A 21716-nucleotide genomic window follows, 5' to 3' on the forward strand; every position below is an offset into this window, starting at 1 on the left:
TTGGGGGAAAGCCTAGAGATAGCTGTCTTTCAAAGCATCAACACCTGGATGGAGGATGCCTTTTGATATTTTTGCTCACCGTAATAAAGATTTCTATGGTTTTATAGCAGGACTTTTCAAATGTACCCCTTCATATGCTGACCATTAAGCTCTGTAACACTTTACAGAATCGTCAGTGGAAAATGTCTCTGGAAATTCTATACAGGCTGCGCACAAAGTACTGTGCAGAGAGCACTGTGCTGTTTTGCAAACATGAAGTGAGTTTCTAGTTCCTTAGAATACAGCGCATGAGCTTAAGGAAAACAAACTATGTGAAAAACTGAGAGTAGCAATGAGGACCCATATTCATGAAATAATTGGAATGAAAACAGTCCTATTGAATTCCAACTGCAAGAAAGTTCTAGATAGAAAGCTCTGAAATTTATGTGCACACAGGCACACACACCCTTCCCTTTCTTTCAGTTCTTAGAGGTAACATACCATAATTTCAAATAATCCACACTTTCTACTTTATTGGATTCCAGTCAAAGAGGAAAAAAAATACAAAATATTCTTGGTGAAGTGAAAACCAAATGTATTCCAAACACATTTTTTAATAGAAGAGCTTACTGTCATGTGGAAAACAGTATGCCGTGAGTAGGTGGAAAGAAACTTGGCTAATGGCTAACTGCCTGAAAGGCTAATTATTCATGTAGAGCCATGGAAATGAAGCTGAAATGCTCCCTCTTGCTGTTCCTCCTGCACCAGGGAGCCTTGGTCCAGACAATCCTAGCGACATGGGCTCTCCTTCTTTCAAGGGAATCTCCAGGGTCACCATCATGAAAATGGTTCTCACATGCTCCGGATAGTCCCACCGACTTTCCCAAATATCCATCTCTATTAATTAACATGAGTACTGGGGCTGAGGGAGACACAATAGAGAAGATTTCTCGATTTCCCCAAGCAAGAAGAGTATGCTCAGGAGATAAAACGCCATCACGGTCGCAGGTAAACCCCTGTGAGTGTGCACTACCCGGAAATCTATGACTTACTGCCTTACACCTTTCTCGTGTACGTCAACGACCGAACGCAGACACACAATCTCTCTCTCTCTCTCTCTCTCTCTCTCTCTCTCTCTCTCTCTCTCTCTCTCTCTCTCTCTCTCTCTCTCTCCTACACACACACACACACACTCCTGAAATTATCTGATTTCAAGTCACCTCTGGAGGTGATTTTTAGCTTTTATCAATGTTAAAGAATAGAAATATAGCAGGGGGAACTTAACATGGAAAAGGGCATTTCCAATATCTATCAATGAGTACCACTCTACAAAGGTGAATGAATAAATCTTATTGCTTCTGAAAATCTCCTATATTCCTCCTAATGTTATGGCTTCTATTGGAGCCCTGGTGGCATGTTTGGCACCTTCAGAGATGAAATGAAATAAGATAAAGTCATATTAATGGTTCTCCCTTATAGGCATATGAATATTATCTTCTGACAGCATCATACTTTAGGATAGATTTAAATATTCTTTTCTGACTATGAAATAGTAGGTTCCATTAATCGCTGAATGCTAATTAAAGCCCCTATTGAAATGTACAAAATCATAGATATCATACTGTCAGATCATTAATTTCAACCTATGGGAGTGGGGAAGCATTAAAGCTTTTCTATTTCATTTTTCTTTTCTTTTTTTTTTTTGTGGGTGCTCTTCATGGTATTGTTGATACTGAAGAAAGGAAAGATTGCTTTTGAACCAGTAGTTATGGTGCCATATTAATTAAATCCCCACGGAATTGATTCCAACTCAAAATGACCCTATAGGGCGAGACGACCCTACCCCATCGGATTTCCAACTTGTATTGAAAGACCGGAGAAGAGCGGATGCGTTTGGATTGTGGTGTTGGAGAAGAATACTGATTATACCGTGGACTTCCAAAAGGGTGAATCGATCAGTCTTGGAACAAGTATGGTCAGAGGCTCCTTAGAAGCAAGGATGGTAAGACCTCATCTTACATCATTTGATTCACTGTCAGGAGACACCAGTCCCTGGAGAAGGACATCATGTTTGGTAAAACAGAGGGGCAAATACAAAAGAAGAAGGCCCTGTGTGAGATGCATTGCTATTGTGCCTGAAACAATGGGCTGAATGAAGCATGTGAACCATTGTGAGGAACTGAGAAATGTTTTTTAATCATTTTACTGGGGGCTCATGCAGCTCTTATCACAACATATACATGCATCCATTGTGTCAAGTATGTTTGTATATTTGTTGCCATCATCATTTAAAAAATTAATTTTATTGGGGGCTCGTACAACTCTTATCACAAGCCATACATATATCCATTGTGTCAAGCACATTTGCATATTTGTTGCCATCATCATTCTCAAAACAGTTGCTTTCTGCTTGAGCCCTTGGTATCAGCTCCTCATCTTTTCCTCCTCCATCCCCACTCCCCCCTCCCACTTCCCCGTGAACCCTTGATAGTTTATAAACTATTATTATTTTATCACATTTTACACTGTCCAACGTCTCCCTTCACCTACTTTTCTGTTGTTCATCCCCCAGAGAGGAGATTATATGTAGATCCTTAATTGGTTCCCCCTTTCCACCACACACTCCCTCCACCCTCCCGGTATCACCACTCTCACCACTGGTCCTAAAGGGATCATCCACCGTGGGTTCCCTGTGTTTCCAGTGCCTATCTATACCAATGTATATCCTCTGGTCTAGCCAGATTTGTAAGGTAGAATTAGGGTCATGAAATGTTTTATTCTGTTGTGCAGAGGGTCGCTGTGGGTCAGAACTGACTCGATGGCACCTAACAACAACCACAAGAATTACTGGACCAGACTGCCCAATTTTCCACTGTGGTGTATTTAGAAACCCTACATGGACAACTCTAAAATGACTGGTCCATCAGCTAAACAAAGGCACAACAATATCCACCACCTTGGAGCTGATTCTGATGCATTGAGACCCTACAAGATGGAGGGGAAACCACATGGGGTTTACCACAGATATAATAAAGCTCAGTTGACTAAATGTAGAAATCTGTACTGAAGTGGACTGCCACATCTCTATTTGGTGGAACAGCTGGTAGGTTTGAACTGGCAATTTTCCGCTTACAATGAAATGCTTAACCATGGGGCAAACAGGGCTCCAGTGTTTCACAACGAGAAGGGACACCCTTTCATATGAGGCACCCCATTTGATCTTTTGCTTTTGTTGTCAACATTCTGCTGACACTAAGTATTCATTGATGTTCATGAAAAAATTGTATTCACACCAATATGATTATATATAGAGAGAGTCCTGGTAATGCTGTGGGTTAGGGGTTAGTTAATGTTGGGCACTCTGTTGGAGAAAGATGAGCCTGTCCTTTTTTGTAAATAATTACAGTCCCCCAGAGCTTGTTTAGGGTCACTAGGAGTCAAAATTGATGTAATGACAATGGGCTTCTTGGGACATACAGATGTCATGCTTAGTGAAGCAGAGGGTCAATGAAGAAGACCATCCACAAGATGAATTGAAGCAGGGCCTGGATCACAATCATAGCTAAGGACTGAACAGTGTTTTAGTCGGTGGTATATAAGCTCATTACGAGTCAGAATTGATTTGATGGTACCTAACAAACAAATTATATTAAAATAACAACAGATACACTGAATTCAAATTGACTCCCAGTCGTAGCAACCCCATATGGCAGTGAGGAATTGCTCCAGGATTGTGGAGCTGGAAATTGTGATGGAAACAGACTGCCTCTTTTCTCTCCTAAAAAGTAGCTCCTGGGTTCAAAAGACCCATCATGCAAGATGAGCCCAATGCTTTGCCCATGGCAGCACCAGGACCCACCGTGATTTATGACAGTGCAAATATTCTTATCAGACTTTTAAAAAACACACCTTACACAAAAAAAGAAAAGGAGATGTGTTGGAAGAGATCCACGTATTCCGGTCTCACTGAGACCGCCCACGGTGTCTGAAGCACGGAGCAGTAGCTATGTAGAGGATGTTTTCCCCAAACTAAAGCCATATCCCAGGCTCTGAAGCATCTGGGAGTGGATTTTTTTAAAGGTAATTTGATCATGAAGCTTGGGGAATCAAACCTAGAATGAGCAAGGCCTGGTGTCGAGGGCCGGAGGAAAAAGAGAAACTTGTCAGAGATTGGATCTTATGATCCCAAATCCACCCTGGACTGTAAATTTGTCAGGAAAACCCACAGAGCCATCCTGAGGGAAACCCAGAAAGTTTATGGAGGAAACGCCAACCCCACACAAGTGTCAAAAGCAAAGGAAATCAATGTCTTCGGGGTTTTTAGACTGTCAAAAAGCCATGCTTCGTGCTGCTCTGGCTCTGACGCACGGGGACACCCGAAGGAATTCTTAGCACCGCCATGCAGCGAGCCTCATTACCATAGATGTAATGGAACGGATTTCTGCAGGCTTCGTGCTTATCACCATGTGAAAGTGGTGAAATGCTGATATCCCCAATACTCCCACGAAAGACGGACGAGTGAAGTTTAACGTTTGAGTCGAAAATTGCTAACTTCCTAGCAGAGCCACCAGGCATTACATGAATATTTTTACACTCATCACTAAAAAGTAATTCTGTAGTAGGGCCGTGCAGGAGAGGGGGAGAGGGGGGAAAAAGATGTTCTTCTGACTTAGCACCCTCGAAACAAGCATCAAAAGAATTCATGAAAAATACAACTTTCCTCTAGTTTCTAAATGCTTCTGCCTCCCCCTCCCACTATCATGATCCAAATTCTACCTTGCAAGTCTGGATAGACCAGAGGATGTACACTGGTACAGATAGGAGCTGGAAACACAGGGAATCCAGGGAAGATGATCCCTTCAGGACCAGTGGTGTGAGTGGCGATACTGGGAGGGTAGAGGGAGAGTGGGTTGGAAAGAGGGAACCAATTACAAGGATCTACATGTGACCTCCTCTCTGGGGGACGGACAACAGAAAGTGGGTGAAGGGAGACATCGGACAGGTCAAGATATGACCAAATAATAATTTATACATTATCAAGGGCTCATGAGGGAGAGGGGAAGTGGGGAGGGAGGGGAAAAATGAGGAGCTGATGCCAGGAGCTTCAGTGGAGAGCAAATGTTTTGAGAATGATGAAGGCAATGAATGTACAGAAGTGCTTGACACAATTGATGTATGGATGGATTGTGATAAGAGTTGTATGAGTCCCGAATAAAACGATTTTAAAAAGGGGGGGATTCATTCTAACGCGTAGCAAATGGAAAGTGTCACAACCTTCCCTAGCAGGGAATTAACATGTGGTCCTGCATTTGAGGGTGCCTTTTATGGCAAGTGGAACAACATTATGAGAAATACCAGCTATCTGGGGGCATGGGCGGGGGAGACAAACAAAACTGGCAGTAAATGATACAGCAGGAAGGAAGGGTTCCCTCTGAATGTACATGCGATACCCACCTCAAGAAGGGAAACCTCAGGCTCAGACTACACCCTAAGTCAAAGCCACGCCCACTGCTCTCACGTCATTTCTGACTCATTACAACTACATAGGCCACAGTAGAACTGTCCCAGGAGGTCTCCAAAGCTGTACATCTTTATGGGAGAAGACGGGTCCATGTTTTTCCATGGGAGTAGCCGGTGAGTTTGAACCACTGATACAAGCCAGCAAGCCCTTTAACCATGATACCAGCAGAGCTCTTTAGTCTCCACAGGCAGACATCAAAGTTGCTTTGTCATTGTCCATTCCAAACTCTGGACACATAGGCAAGGCATCAAGAGGGACACACACCCCCACCACTTCCAAAGAAACCCTGCTACTTACCACTAGGGTGCTTTCATTCCCACGCAGAGCAATTGGTGCTTTGAAAGCTGCACAACTAATTTGCTTCCGATCTTCATTCGTTCGGTTTTCTTGGTAACCAATAGGGGATCAGAAGAGGGAGTTGTTGACCCCAGCGTCCTAGAGTCAGGTGGCTTGTGAGGAAAGGAAAGCAAGCTGGATACAGAGGACTTGTTTTTATTTAAAAAAAAATAGTTTCAAATTCAGCCTCTGATAGAAGTTGTACCAAAGTTTCACGTTCCCACGCTTCACTGGTTATAAGAATATTCTGGAATGAATTCTAACTACGGATCCCCTCCTGAGGATCTGAATTTTTAACATGTGTCCCAGGTTATCATTCTGCTAAAACCCAATTTTCTGAAACCCAAAGGACAGAACTGGAGGCTGAACACATTGGTTAAGCCCTGAGAACCACTAACGCCTCTCAGCCGTTCTTCCAACTCTCCTGGAAGTCAACAGATGTCAATACCAAGTTGTCCTTCTGGCAGTTGGCACAGAGGCAGGGGGGACCTCTTATAATCTATGAAAGACGCTGCCACGCTTGTAGATCACACAGTTCTAAAAGGGAGTTTCAATAAGAGCGTATTTATCTGACAAGCACTCTGAAATGGACTTGGTCCAAGCTTCCCAAGAACCGACCTCTATGACGGAGATGTACATACAGCTCCTTTATCGGTGAACTCTTGAGATCAACACCTTTGGAGAAGTAGAGGGAGGAGGAGTGAGGAGGACTTGGGCAGCCACGTGTTACAACAAAGCCAATGGAAGGGCCTTCGGAAGTGCCCCAAGCTAAAGCCAGATGGCGAAGCCTTTCTTATTGCTCGTATTGATGTTTATTGGGTGTGGGTTGCCATTGTAATAAGACCTTGAACAAGCCAGCTATCTTCTTCAGAGAGTATTTCTTACAAAGAGACCTGATCACCGTCTCTCATCCACAGTCTTCCACATCTGGGGAAATAAAGGGCCGTGGTCTTGGAGACAAGATCTCAAACACACATCACAGCTATCAGTCTCAGTCCTGCTCGCCTTCGCTCATGGCCGATGGCACCACATCTCCAGGAGAAAGCAAATAGAGTGGAACCCAGGATCACCTTTGAGAAACCCAAGAAGCTCTAAGTACTTTAAGATTGGTATTTCAGCCGAGAGCCTATGCACATTTCAATGTACAATAAGGTCAAAGGAGAGTCCAAATATTTTACCACTAAGACGTCAGGTTTCATTAGAGTTAGTTGTTCCAGGAAAGCAAAGCGAAGTAAAACACAGAGAAACACTAACAAAGACTCACGTTACCAAGCCCTTAAATACACGGACCATACATTGGTAGTTTATGTTGAAAAAAAAAAAGGAAATGTGCATTTTACACATTTCAGTGAATCAACATTCTCACCCACTGAGGGCTCTCATCAATCATTTAGTGGTCAGACAACGTTACAAACAAGGAGTGCATCCAAGCTCGCTTCTGGAGTTATTATGAATTTCAGGTGTTGCATGCTAGCCTTTCCCAGTGAACATTTCCACAGGGTACTCCACAACATGCGGCATCAATCCACTGCTAAATCGCCTGCTTCTCAAATTTTCAACTCAGGATAATCACACTGAAGTCAAGTGTCAACAGAGGACTTGTTTAACCGCAAAAAGCCAGACAGTGCAAGCTGTGTTCCAGCATTGTCTCTATAGGCCCCTAGCGATCCCAAGAGCTAGGTCTCCCGCTGTCCTTGCTAACGGGAGAGAGTGTTCGAGGAAATTGCTGATTGTGAATGGGTGTAGCCTAAAGCCCGATCAATTCACATGTCCAACCTGAGCAACACCCCTATGCACATGAAAGCAAATTAAGATAGACCGCTCATATTTTCCCTTCATTTCTCTTTCATTCACAGGGCATTTTTCACAGTGAACATAGGACCTCATCGTTCTATTTTAAATCAACTACAACCGACTTTAACCAACATCATTCCACCACAATAGCTTGTAATCGCCAGAGAGTCTATTCAGACTCATAACGACCCTACCCATGAATCAGAAATGATAAATCTTTATAGGAGCAGACAGCCTGGTCTTCCTCACATGAAGCATCTACTAGGTTTGAACTGCTGACCTTCTGATTGGCAACCCATTTCCCAAACCGCAGTGCCACGAGGGCTCATAGCAGACTCAAAAACAAGCTTTGTGTTATCAAATGTCTGTATTCACTATATTCAACTTCTTAGCAGAATTTGTCACAGGCAAGCATTCTCTCACTTGACCTCTAGGACAAAGTTTTTATTACTATTCCATTGACAATCATCACTAACTCTCAACTGAAACTTTGTCCTTGGTTGTATTTCTTTATAGAAATCTTAGGAGGTGAGTTTTTCCAGGACTAGAGCTTAAACTCCGGCAATAGACTGATGATGTTAAGTTCAGAAGAGCCACAACACAACCATTAAGATGTCCCACCAAAAGTTAGAGGCGATCTCAAAAATAGAGTTGACTCAATGAACCTTAAGGAATAAAGTCTACACAAGTTATAGGAATGTACCAGGGCATCAAAAACAAGGAAACACAGAAAGAAGAAGACCCGAATTGATTTCAGGAGAGGATTTGAAATTTATTCTTCACCAGCATTACCATCAAATCAGTTCTAACTCATAGCAACTGTTTAAGGACAGGGTAGAGTTGCCTCTGTGGGTTTCCAAGACTGTAACTCTTTATAGGAGTAGAAAACCTTGTCTTTCTCCCATAGATTAGGTGGTGGTTTTGAACTGCTGACTTTGTGATAAATAGCCCAATGCATAACCACTATGCCACATGGCTCCTTGTGCGCTTGACCATACCGAAAAGTCACTGCAGCGAGGGTGTGCTGATTCATTCTGAGACCGCAGCCATTTATTGGAGTGGGAAACCTCATCTTTCTCCCTCAGGGGGCTTGGCAGTTTTGAACTGCTGACCTTGCACATGGCAACCTTAAGCTTAACCCTACACCACCGGGGCTCCTTCTTCACCAGAGAGTACTTAAATGAAAACGAACAGATGATGCAGTAAAAGAACTTCCCAGAAGGTTATGGAGAGTTTCTTGAGAAGACAGAGTAGAATATTAGGATGGCGTGTGCAAGAATCTGGAGTTAAGAAACCCAGACGGAAAGTCACTCTTGCTGCTTCAAGCTGAAATGCTGGCCCCTGCCTGACATCTGGGAGAAGAGACCGGAACTCTGTGCCTATGATTAGGGCCAATAAAACCACAGGGAATAGCTGTCCTCTGTAACATTGCCAGCCGTTGAACTCAGTTTGCAGGTAGCAGGTTTGGTTTGATGTGCCTGGGTTCCATTGAATATCAAAGTATTGAGCATAATGGTAACATTTGAGTGGACAGGAAGTGGTTGAGTTAATGAAAAATGGATTCTAGAGTAAGTGATTCTTGGAACCAAGTTGTCCCTAAATAGCATGGCTGATGATTTTGGCCATCTTTATATGAGGGGTTCCAACAAATTGGGGAAACGTGGAATGGAAAGATAATGGAATTTGTTGGTGAACTTTGTGAAGCTACCTCTTACTACCTGAGAAAATGAGTCATGGCTTGAGTCTGTGGCCAGAAGAAAGGATGATGACCCTCTGAACCACTCACCAGACAAGGCAGCATTTCTAACGACATGCCATGGTGCAGGACGAGGCAGTGTCTGATTCTGTGGTGGAGAGGGTCGCTGTGGGTCGGAACCAACTCGATGTTATGTAGGGACAAGAAGGTTTATTTGAAGATAATTTGAAGGTTTTCTCAAACATCCATGCAGCTTAGAATAGAGATGATTTAAGGGGCATGCCTCTGATAAAGATTTACTTCTTGTTCGCAGTGAGGGGACCCATTGTAAGAGGAAGAAATGAGAAAAAGGAAGCAATTCTTTGATTCAAAAATATTTTTTGAGTGTCTATCTCATATCAAGTCTGTACTCTGCAGTTGAACACTACAGGAAATTTGCCTTGATAAAGCTAAAGAAGATAATTTCAGATACCCTAAGTCCCGTGATGATAAGTAAAAATAAAACAACAGAAAATCTCAAGTGGGGGTGGAAATGCAGGGCTGAGCGTTGTTGCTATCGTTATTAGGTGCCATCAGGTTGATTGCAACTCAGAGCAACCCAGTGTATTCCCCGTCCTGCGTCACCCTCACAATCACGACTATGTGGCAGGTCATTGTTGCAGCCATGGTGTCATCAGTTCGTATCATCGAAGACCTTGCTGTGTTCTCAGACCCTCCACGTTATCACTGTGGGCATCCTATAGGGGCCGGGCCCTCCTGACAACATGCCCAATGTAAACAAGATAAAGTCTCACCAGGGAAACTTCTAAGGAGAATTCTGACAATGTTCATTGTGAGATGTTTGTTCAGTCTTCTGGCAATTCATGAGATAGTCCATGTTCTGCACCAACACATTCATTCCAATGCATGCATCTTTCAATCCTGCACCCTGCTTTCCACTCATTGCTCAGCCTTCTCGTGCATACGGGTGATTGACAATATCATGGCTGGCATCCGGCACATCTTTGTCCTGAAGGCAATATCTTGCATTTTGATTCTTTAAAAAGAGGTCTTTTGCAGTATATTTTCTCAATGCAATCCATGATTTGACTTCTTGATTGTTGTTTCCTTGGCATTGATTGTGGGTCACATACAATGAAATCCTTGGCAATTCCAGGTGTGAGGATTTTTTGTTTTCTTTATGTTTTCACAAATATGACATAATCTATATTGAAGGCTATAGTCTTTCCATCTTCAACAGTAAACGCTTCAAGTCTTTTTCACTTTCAGCAAATATGGTTGGGTTAGCTTCATATTGAAGTTTGTTCCTGAGTCTTCTCCCACACCTGATGCCTCATGCTTCTTTATGGGATCTAGTTTCTTGGAATGTTTGCTCAGAATACAGACTGAATAATTATGGTGAAAAGATACAACCCTAACACATAGCTTTTCTGATTTTATGAAGCTTCCGCTTGTTGTCTTTGACAACTGCCTCTTGCTCTGTGTACAGGTTTAACATGAGTATAATGAAGCGCTCTGGAATTCTCGTCTTTCAGGAATGTTCTCCATGATTTATTAACCATGCTTTATTACAGGTGAATGCATTTTCTTGGTCAATAAAGCACAGACAAATATCTCTCGTATTCTCTGTTTTCAGTTCAAATTCATTTGACGTCACCAATTTTATCACAACCTCTCAGTCACCCCATTCCAGTGAATTCTGGTTATCCTGTACACTATTTGTGTGTTTGTTTGTTTGTTTATTGAGTTGATGCTGACTCCTATCAACCCTCCAGGACAAGGGATAACTTCCCTATGGGTTTCTGAAACCATGACTCTTTTTACGTATAATAATTTTATTGCTATTTCTTACACAATCCAATATATCCATTTACATACAATTAATTATGTTGTTCAGTCCCATCGAGTGGAATTATAGTCATCAATTCTATCACACACACCCTGCCTCCCTCTCTTGTTTCTGGAGGGTTATCTATCTTTATGTAGCAATCTTAAATATACAAATGAACATACTATTCATTGAGTAATCTATGTTTCCAAGTTTTTTTTTCTCCCACTATGCAATGTACCTCAGAGTTCATAATGATAAGCAATTAACAAACTGGTATTTACATTTTTATACTGACTGAGCCGTTTCTACAAAGGCTGGTTTATTTTCTGTTGTGTTCTGATTCTGGGGATTTCTATTAAACTGCTGAAGGTAGAAAAGGTACCACCACCTCCCAAGAAGGTCAGCGGAAACTGTCCTTGCTCATTTGCATTGGAGACAACTTGATATTGGAGCACAAAGCCAAGTGATTTGGATTTGTTTTTGTTTTGTTTTGTTTTGTTTTGCTTTGCTTTGCTTCTGTTTCCTAGTACTTGTTTTGGAATTACAAATGGCAGAAAACAGTAGAAGTAGCGAAATAAATCAAAAGAAAACTTAAGGTAATTATTCTTCCTTCTGCACTGAACTTTCTAAAAATATCTAACTATACAGTGTAGAAACCTTTATAATTAGAGTGAATGCGTAGCTCTGTCATATGTATGTATTTTATAAAACTAATTGTTTGGCTACATTTAGCAAGAAATTTAGAATTGTCTGATTAGAACTTCCAATTTGAAAAAGAAAAGAAAGAATCTTTCCAAGAAACATTCTTTTTACTCAAAATTTGATTGATTTTATCTTCCAAAATTTTTCTCTTGCACGTTATGTCTCTCTACCACTGGCTTCTACCATAGACCAGAGCAGGATCATCTCATTTTTAGTTGCTTCATGTATTGAGGGCTTATGGATTCATCTCCTCATAGTAGTCTTATTTAATATCAATGTCATCAAAGGAAGACTCCTTGGTGACTGCATACCACCTGCAGGATAAAGGAAAGCCACATTTCTATGACAACCAATGAATGTTCTCTGTGGTCGGCCATTTTTCTACTTGCCCATATTCCTCTAAGGAGAATGACTCCTCCCCACACAGTCCAAATGGCATTTGTTACAAAGTAATTATACTTTTCAAAGTTTACCATAGACTTTTGCAGCTTCGTGTTTACAGTTCTCTCCATCTGTATATGTTCTCCCTTTTGACTGCATCTTTGAGGTTGGCAGTTCAAACCCATCATCTGCTTCTCAGGAGAAAGATGAGGCTTTCCTGCTCCTATAAAGATGTATAGCCTCAGAAACTACATAGCATCACTGCAAATCAGAATCAATGTAAGGGCAATGAGTAGGTACTCACTTTCACCCATCTTGTAGAGTGCAAGATGAATACATTTGTGTTTCTCCTCCCACAAATATTTGCTGACCAAACAACCAGAACAGAATAATCGATGAGTTTCATAAAGCTACACCCCTACTTTTTCATGACTCTGTCAATGCACTCTGTCCCATAGACACTTGTTTATCTTCATACCTCCTGGTCCCACTCTAGTCCTGGTTTGGAACATAGGTGATTGGTCAATGATGACTGAATCAAACTGGATGGAATCGAATTGAAATTCTTAATATTGAGTTGAAATGGATTAGAGGAAGAGAAATGGAACCAAGGAATATGAAGAGAAGGCCCATGTCGTGCAGAGGTGATATCCCCAACAACACACAAACCTCATAGAAAGAGTGAACTTCTCTTTTGACACAAGCCACTTCGACACTTGCCTTGCATCTCACAACCTAGAAGACTCCCTGGCTCCGTTACTACTGTAAATGCAAGTCATGCCTGAAGTAATCTATTTTTTCATCAAGAGTTGACTTCTGAAAGAATATGAAAAATGTAGATGCTTCAGTATAAGGACTCTCTCTGAGAACTCACTGCCATTGAGTCAATTCCAAATCATAGCAACCCTATAGGACAGGGAAGAACTGCCCCTGTGGGTTTCCAAGACTGTACCTCTTTAGGGGAGTAGAAAGCCTCTTGTTTCTCCTGTCGAGAGACTGGTGGTTTCAAACTGCTGACTTTGCAGTTAGCAGTCCAAGGTGGAACCATTTCAAGCGTCATATATATAAAATGTGGCAAGATATAAAGAGTATCATTATAATATATTAATAAAACTCTTATTTCTTGGTGAAGACTGTCATAGCTTTAAATAAGTTGTTTAAATAATTTCAGAGAAAATTGGTACAGGAAAGTTTTGGCTCAGGGGATAGCTGGATCTTGATTTGTTTCAAGTTAAGTTCTGCTGAGAGTCTCTCAAGTTCTCTCAAGATCTAGATTCGTGGCCTCAATAGTTTGCATGCTTGTGGCTAATTAAAAATCTGTTTCTTCTCTACTAAGAGAGTAACGGCAGAAGAAAAACACAAGCTTTGGAATGAGGCAGAGTTAGATTTTTATTCTGATCAACAATAAGCAATTTATGCGAAGCCTGGTTGTTCTTTTCCTAGAAGAGCTCATGTGTGGCCACACGCATGCACACACACACTCACCTCCCTCACAGGCATGATGACTACATGACATGAGGTTAAAGCCTCAGAAAAATTGTTGAGGTTTTCTGTACCTTCCGTTTTTCCTTTTCTAATCTCTGGTCTGAGTTTTATTCCAACACCCTCTGGTTCGCCTGTCTTCCATTAGCTATTTGTGAAAAGAGGAGCGACTGAATATAGCGCAGGATGGCTAAGAATGCTTTGCATTCCTTTATACACGCTACCCTCAAGGCCTAGAGGTTACTCAAATTCTGATCCATGAGGTCAGAGTTTCAAAACCACCTGCAGCTCTGTGGGAGAAAGACAGGGCTTTCTACTGGCACAAAGAGTTACAGTCTAGGAAACCCACAGGGCAAGCCCACTTTATGGGTCAGCATCTTTGAATGCAATGTGTTTTTTCATTTGTTTATGTCATTTGGGGGTGGGTGGGAGACAGAGGTGGTTTATTCATAAAACAGCAATGAAAAACAAGAACAAAAGGAAAAAAGAACCAGAAGTGTTTATGATAATAGAGGACTTTTCTGAGTTGTTGGATCCATCTGTCTATTCATGTTTGTGGAAGGCGGGCTTCGTGGTCATGGACCTGAGGCATCGTGCTATATGGCTTTGATGACTTGAGATACAGAAAAACATGATGGCTGGGGCCATCACTACTTATAAAGAGAAAGACTAAAGAGAATGAGCTTGAAGCAAGGGGGTTATGGAATACGGGATGGTCGTGCTGGCTCTTTCTCTACATACCGTATATATTCATGAAAAATCCGAGTTCTTCAGCACATTTTGTATGCAGTTTCTGTGGTGAAATTAGGTGCCTCGCTGATATTCAGGTCGGCTTATACATGAGTATATATGGTACTTCACTTTATGGGCCCTTTAGTGGGTTACGGGAAAGACCACCCTCCAAACAGCCTAGCGCACAGTACCAAATGTCTAAGAATAAAGGAACAGCGTGCCATACAAGGCCTGAGAGTGTAAAACCTGCTTTGAGGATTTCTCTTCAGTCGTCATCTTAATTCTCTGATGACTTGCCCATTGGCTGTGAGACAATGTCAAGTCAAAGGACCTTCTATGGCCGAGTAGAAGTAACCCAGAGGATTTTCAAAGACAGACATCTCTTTACGACACGTTGCTATTTTCAGTCCAGTGCATCCTCCCATACGGTGAGCTGGGTGGTTGGGAACAAAACCCTCTGAAGAATTTCCTCTCCTTGCTGCCCCTTCAGAACTCTTTAGGGAAGACAACCTTACTCAAGGGCCCAAGTACTTTTAAGTAGATGGGTATGACGCTGGTAACCTACCCATCATACACTAACAGGAATGAAAGTATTTGCAGTACATTCAGAACAGTGAATATTGTTGGAGAAGAATATCGACAGTACCATGGACTGCTAAAAAGACAAGCCAACCTGTCTTGGAAGGAGTGCGGCCAGAGTGTTCCTTGGTGGCAAGGATGGCGACACTTCCTCTTACATACTTTGCATATATTGTCAGAAGAGAAGAGTCCCTAGAGCAGCGGTTCTCAACTTGTGGGTCATGACCCCCTTGGGGGTCGAACAACCCTTTCACGGGGGTCACCCGATTCCTAACAGTAGCAAAATGACAGTGATGAAGTAGCAACGAAAGGAATCTTATGGGTGGGGGGCCACCATCATATGAGGAACTGTATGAGAGGGTCTCGGCATTAGGAAGGTTGAGAACCACTGCTCTAGAGAAAATCATCATGTTTGGTAGCGTGGGGGGACAGGCAAAAGGAGGAAGGCCCTCCAGGAGATGGGCTGACCCATGGCTGCTGCAACACTGTGTCCAAACACGTGAGGATGGCCCAGGACCAGGTCCCGTTTCCTTCTGTTTGGTGTCGGGCTACTATGGGCAGGAACCAACCGACTGGAACGTGGCACCCACCAAATGATGAACCCAATCCCTTCAGTTGTCTCTGGCTCTGAAAGAAGCAGTATCTTCAGTCTAAATTGTCTAAAACAAAAATGACAACCTCAAACTTTAAATAAAAAAGACGCAGAACATTGAGACTAAGCAGGCAAGTCTGATAGTCCTGTCTCAGGGCCACTACGTCTATCTAACTATTGAACAGAAAAGGACCAATGCATGACTATCTGTAATCTACTTAATCTCAAGAAGAGAGAGCTTTGCTTTTTCTTAGCAAAGTAGAGCTCTCGGCTGCTTAGTGTTGTAGGTCAGCCCAACGTCCAATGCACGAATTGAAGGCAATTCGTTTGCAGGCTTTAAACGCCCCTGCCCCCACTCTAGCCCCCTTGCTCGAATGGCTCTGCCTTCAAGTTATTTTCATCTTAAACAGCATTTGGGGGCCCTGAAACAGATCTTTTGATACCCTGCTAACTTGTGGTCTTGCTAAAGACAAACTCTTTGCACAACCTCCTGGACTTGATTTGTTATTTCAAACTTCCAATTATTTCACACCTTCTTTCGAGACAGTTTCTAATTGGGTAGTATTTTCCCATTTGAAATTAGAACTGGCCCAACTCTTGCCTTAATCAAAATCTAAACCTCTTTTTTTTTTTTAAGATTGAAAGTGTGCACTGTTCCTTAATAGATGTTGTTCTTTTTTTTTTTTTTTTTACAATCTTCCTGATTTTATTTTGTGGGATAAACTAAGGCCTTAAAATAGTGGGAAAATATTTTCTTACCCAATCCACAGGACTCATTCCTGACTTACACAGAGTTCCCATAAATAAACACTTTTGGACAATATTTATACCATTTAAATATTTAGCTGCAGTTGTGATAATTATCTATGAAGCAGCAAATGAATTTTATGATTTATGACTAAGGACTATTTCCAACTTCATCTTTTCCCCAGGTAGAAAAAGACTTATGGCTTCTGTGTAGACCATGGCCAAACAGCTAGTCAAGACCAAATTAGTCTAAATCCAGATACCACTTTCTCATTAGAGAGAAACTAAGAAGGAAACATTTAGCTGCTCTTACGAGACCAGAGAGGCTAAATGTCATGGCAAGAATCAATGGTCTTGTTTGAGTCCCTGGTACACACAGAATAAACGTTTTGAGTTACTGGAACTGGATGGGTGTGATTTGCCATTATTTTCCATTTCCTGAAAAATCTCAAGAAAAATAAAATCACAGCTCATATGTTCCATGGCCTTTCCCCTAAACTGTTAGGTGTTTAAGCGGCCTTCTGAAAACATACCTTAATTTTCATGTATATGTCTGTCCGTTCATGTGGGTGTTTGCAGGCGTCACGGTTTTGGTCGACGTCTGCTCGGTGATTCATGTTTCCAGTGTGGAAAGTTGCTTGGGTTAATCAGGGTTTGCACAGTCGTTTGTCAAACCCCACATTGAGATGGTCTCATTTTTTGAGCTAAGGAAATGGAATAGTCGCATGAGAAATGAAAGGATTGTCCAATTATTTCTCCCTGAAGAGTTAGCCCACCATTAATAACGACTCTTCTTCTTCTTCTTTTTTTTTTTTGCAAGAGTGGTCGTGTCTTTATGGCCAAGAGGTTTTTGGGGAATCTCTGCCTAGGGCATCTGAAAAGCTAAAGATGGGCTCCGTGTATCTCTTCCAAGTGGTTAACATCTTCCTAACACGCGGAATGCCCCCAGTGCCAAACTCAAATGTATCCACATTCCATGGTTTAAAAAAAAAAGGTGAAATAAGCAGATTTTAGCTGCTTTCTGATTGACCAAAACTGTCCCCAACCTCTGCTAGTCACAGATAAGGTCTCAGAGCAATCCTATAAGGACTGGGTTGAACTGCTGTTGTGGAGTGCTGAGACTCTAACTCTTTATGGAAGTTAAGACACCTCATCTTTTTCTTGTCAAGTGCCTGGTGGCTTCGAACTGCTGATCTTGCAGCTAACAGCCCAATGAGTAACCACTATGCCATCAGGGCTCCGATCAAAAAACTAACTAAATAAAAACTCACTATCCTGAAGTCGACGTACTCTTGGACAGGGCAGAACTTCCCCTGGGACTCCGACTCAAGGCTCCTGCGTATAAGAAGGATTTCCAAGATGCTACCACCCAAGCTTTACTCAAGGACTCTCCACGCTGCTGCAGAAGAACATTGTCTAGAACAGCGGGGTCCTCTCTCTTCCTGGGGGATGTCCTTGTCCTCTTCCATTCCCGGTGGCCCCAAACCACTCACCTCAGAAAGAGGTGCTGATGTGGAGGATCAACCCCCGCATGCAGCTGTCTATGCCCAAGCCCAATGAACAGCTGATTGTACAACGCGGCTATCTCCTTAACCCATCGTCTCCTCCTTCAACAGCCCCCGTCCTCCTCACCACAGTCCACAGACACAGTAGCAAGAGAGTGAACCCCTGGTGGTACCAAGGGTGAAGTCCTTGCTGCTAACTCCAGAGGTCGGTGGTTTGACCCTAGCCAGTGCCTGAGTGGGAGAATGACCAGGCAATCTGCTCCCAGGCACCTCACTAGACAGTTCTCCTTGGCTAACTCCCATCCCCAACCAAATCCAAGGCAAAAAGACTTTGGGCCACCCCAAATGGATGCTACTAAAATCAAGCACCAATGCTCACATTTTTTACTTCTGTGTCTGTGTGCCTGCACGCATGCACATTATTAAATCTTATATTTACAAACTCTCTGTGTTAGGCTGGGTTAACCACAGGAACAAATTCAGTGACACCCGTGTGTGTGTGTGTGTGTGTGTGTGTGTGTGTGTAAGAAAGAGTTTATATCAAGAGGTAATTATGCATCAGTAAAACATCCCAGCCCAGCCCAACTCAAGTCCACAAGTCCAATACTAGTCCGTAAGTCCCTCTTCATATGCACAAAGCCACCTGCAGTGATGTAGAATGCAGGAACAACACTGGCTGCTGGGGGCAAAGTTCAATGGATCTCATGGCGGTGGCTCGGTCAAGTCTCAGACTGGCTCACCAGCACGAAGGTGAAGGTAGGCAGGGGAAGGTGGCCTGGCCTCCAGAGAACCATTTATCTCAGTGGATCCTCTAAAAGAGGTCATCAAGCTGGCACCTGATTAGTAGGCTAAACTCCACTCATATCTTCTTATAGGTGCCATGTTAGCACACACACACACAAAATGATCACACTATTACACAAATTATGTATATGTAAAATCACTAAGTTATACTCCTAGAGAAATACAACAAAGGAATTTGAATTTTAGGATGGAAGAGACAATGTACAGAAAGGTACAAATGGAGAAAAGCATTAGGGCACTAGCTAGTATAAACATCATATTGAAAGAATAAGCAACATACAATAAACAAACCAAAATCAATATTAATTTGCAAGTATAAATCCTTCTCTTACCAATGGATGATAAAGGCCATCCCAAACAGAAACCTAAATAAAGACAGGTAAACCAGGACTTCTGCATCCCAAAGTGATTCCCGAATTCCTGCTGAATGGAGTTCCATCTACACTCAGCAACAACTTATTATTTTGGAGGTACAAATCCAACAGCGTTGCGCTCCTTATCACACAGAGGTCAGTGACAGTGATTTTTAACGGTGTTGATTTCAAGAGCAACTCTTCTTGACAAAAGAAAGGGGTGATGATTAAGATGCTAAGAAGTAGAAAGCCTTACTTTAAAGTGAAATTGCCACTGTAATCTCAGAAGAGAACCCCCAACCCAAACAAGAAGGTTAGGCCCCTCTACCATAGGAAAATGCAAACACGAGAGACCTCTATTGTCACCGTTTCTTTGAAAACAGTCCTGAAACTTGGGTGGACACACAAAGGATATGTTTTGCACAAAGGAACGAAGGAAAAGGCTCAGTAAAGAATGGCTCTGCTTGGCCTCATGAGGGTTATGGATCAGCATTGTCCCAAAGAAACCAAAGCGGAGCCACAGATGCAGGTCCCATGCGTTGCTTTACTTATACAAAGCACCTAAGGCAAAGTGAGCCTGGCAAGAGTAAGCAAAATATATATATATATATATATATATATATATATATATATATATATATTTATTTTTTTTTTAATTTGGTAAGATCAGAGTGGTAAGAGGAAGACTGGGGTGAGACAGACGGGATGATTTTTGCACAGTGGCAGTAAAGGTCGTGTGTACGCTTTGTGCTCAAGATTCAGTCAATTGTCCCTTTCGACTTGCTGTCTCTCATAGTCTGGAGAAGCTTGCATGGAAAAGGTGGGGTTGGACACAAGATTCATGACTTGTCCATATATAATCGGTGTGCGGTGTAGCCTGTAAATTACACCTCAGTAGAGTTGATTTTAAAACATCTGTTAAATGGAAAAACAGCAATTGGTTATGTAGACCCTCATTTAATTCACAAGCAAAATTTGGGAAAATAAGGAAAGAAAGGTCAGTCAGCAATCTTTCAAGTCAGTATAGCGCATGTTCAAATTCTATTAATTCAAAAGTGATGTAATTTTTATAAAGAAAAATTACTCAACATTAGCTTTGTTCATGGGCGATTTGTCTCTCGCTGCCATCTGTTGATGAAGTACTATAAATAAACTTGGAACTTAAAAAATCATAGATAATATGAAACCCTCCTTTTTAAATATTAAGGTGCTCAGAGAAAAATGTGGAAAGTGGACAGAAAAAGATGGTCTTAGCCAATGTCTTAGAAGTAGACTGTGACTGATTTTTATACTTCTTTTTTCTTCTCTGAGCCCTGCTGGCATAATGGGTTATATACTGGGCTGTCAACCCAAGGTCAGGGGTTTGAAACTACCAGCCACTCCAAGGGAGAAAGATTGGGCTTTCTATTATTATAAACAGTTAGTCTCAGAAACCCACAGGGGAAACCCCGTCCTGCTCTATAGGGGTGCTCTGAGTCAAAATCTACTGTAGGACACTGAGTTTTGAGTGATACTTCTCTTAACTTTAAATTCCGGAGTCCTGGAGGCGCTGGCAGATAAGCATTGGACTACTTACTATGAGGTGAGTGTCTCAAATCCAACAATAGTTCGAGGGGAGAAAGGCGCTGTCTGTCCCCATAAAGATCTTCAGCCTCCAAAAGCATCTATAGGGACTCCATGAGATGAAATTGACTGGATGGTAATATGCGAGTTCCTTTAAATTGCTTGTAGTGTCTATTTATTAGATGAATTTTATATTTTTAAAATGGGTAAAATGATCGTGATGGTAGTGGTAGTGGTGATATTCAGTGGCAAACTCATAAAAATGCCATGTAGCCCAGTAGAACTGTCCCAGAGTGTTTTCTAGGCTGTGAAGGAGGGTGGAGTGGTTACATGTTGGGCTCCAATTGCAAGGTCAGCAGTTTGAAACCTCCAGCAGCTCTGTGGGAAAGAAGGAACTTTCTACTCTCATGAAGAATGACAATCTCAAAAACATTCAGGGGTGGTTCCACCTTGTCCTCCCAGGTCACTGTGAGTCAGAATAGACTCATGGCAGTGAGTTTTGTTTGTGTTTTAAGCTCTACGGATGCAGATCACCAGACCTTTTCTCCCATGATGTCATTGGCTCAACCCACCGACCTTCTTAAGCAGTAGCGAGGAATTCCCACCATTTGCATCCCCAGAGGATTTAGTTCCCTTGAAGGGTTAACATTCCAAAGTATTGATACTTCAGTTGGGAAACAACCCCCTCTTGAAAAGGACAGAGAGGCTGGGTGGACCTCAAACGTTGAATGCCCATTTTCACGTTACACCCCACAAAAGCCTGGGTGATACAATCCCATTTAGACATGGGCGCAACCAAAAGGATTCCAGAAACCTACATCATAATGAGAAACCTGCACGGTGCTTTCCAGCAGTAGTGACTTGGTAGCTTGGACTAGGAATCTGACAAGCTTCTTATCATCACAGACGCATCTCTATTTCCAGCCAAGTACAAGAGCAACAGAAAGGCTTAGTGGGCCCAGTGAGGGATCACCAGTGATGGATGTGTGGAGAAGTTCAAGTTCATGCTATTGTTTGTCTGACAAAGACAGATCTGTGGGCAGAAGAGGAAAGGGAGTCCTGACCCTAAATATGGAACTTCATAGTAGGGAGAGATGATAACTGGAAAGACACAACTCG

The sequence above is a fragment of the Tenrec ecaudatus genome, chromosome 10, assembly GCF_050624435.1.
Source record: "Tenrec ecaudatus isolate mTenEca1 chromosome 10, mTenEca1.hap1, whole genome shotgun sequence".
Taxonomy (NCBI): domain Eukaryota; kingdom Metazoa; phylum Chordata; class Mammalia; order Afrosoricida; family Tenrecidae; genus Tenrec; species Tenrec ecaudatus.